Raw genomic sequence first — 740 nt, 5'->3', positions numbered from 1 at the left:
TAGGGATCCAGATTTTGCAGTTCTTTCAGAACATCAGCTGTCTGGATTTGGGTGAAGGAGAAGCGGGGTGGTTGGGCAAGTTGTTGCAGGGGGTGCTGAGATGTTGGCCAGGGTAGGGGTAGCCAGGTGGAAAGCATGGCCAGCCGTGGAAAAATGCTTTTTGAAATGATCGATTATCGTAGATTTATCGGTGGTGACAGTGTTTCCTATCCTCAGTGTAGTGGGCAGCTAGGAGGAGGGGCTCTTATTCTCTATGGACTTTACAGTGTCCCAAAACGTTTTGGAATTAGTGCTACAGGAAGCAAATTTCTGTTTGAAAAAGCTAGCCTTAGCTTTCCTGACTGAGTATATTGGTTCCTGATTTCCCTGTGGCATAAGATACTACAAATCAGTCAGATCAAACTCTGAAGTAAAAGTGAAGTTCAGCAGCTCCTAATGATCATATTCGATTCATTCCTTCCCTCTAACATGCATGAACTGTAGTGGGCCTAGAAACTCACATGTGCGCACGCACACATACTTGCAATCAAACATATCAATGACATACAGGAACCTATCAATTGTGCTCAAACCATCAATCAAAACTGTTGTTCCCCTATTGAGTACCTTGAGAAATGAGATGTCACTTAGCAATATTCCACACCTTCTAACCACCCTCATCAGAGCAAAAGAGGGGGAGGGAATAGGTGTGTCCAGGTGAATGTGTAATTACATTTAGCAGACACTCTTTTCCAGAGTGA

Source organism: Oncorhynchus tshawytscha, linkage group LG22 (assembly GCF_018296145.1).
Source record: "Oncorhynchus tshawytscha isolate Ot180627B linkage group LG22, Otsh_v2.0, whole genome shotgun sequence".
NCBI lineage: Eukaryota > Metazoa > Chordata > Actinopteri > Salmoniformes > Salmonidae > Oncorhynchus > Oncorhynchus tshawytscha.
Note: the sequence above shows the minus strand (reverse complement) of the source record.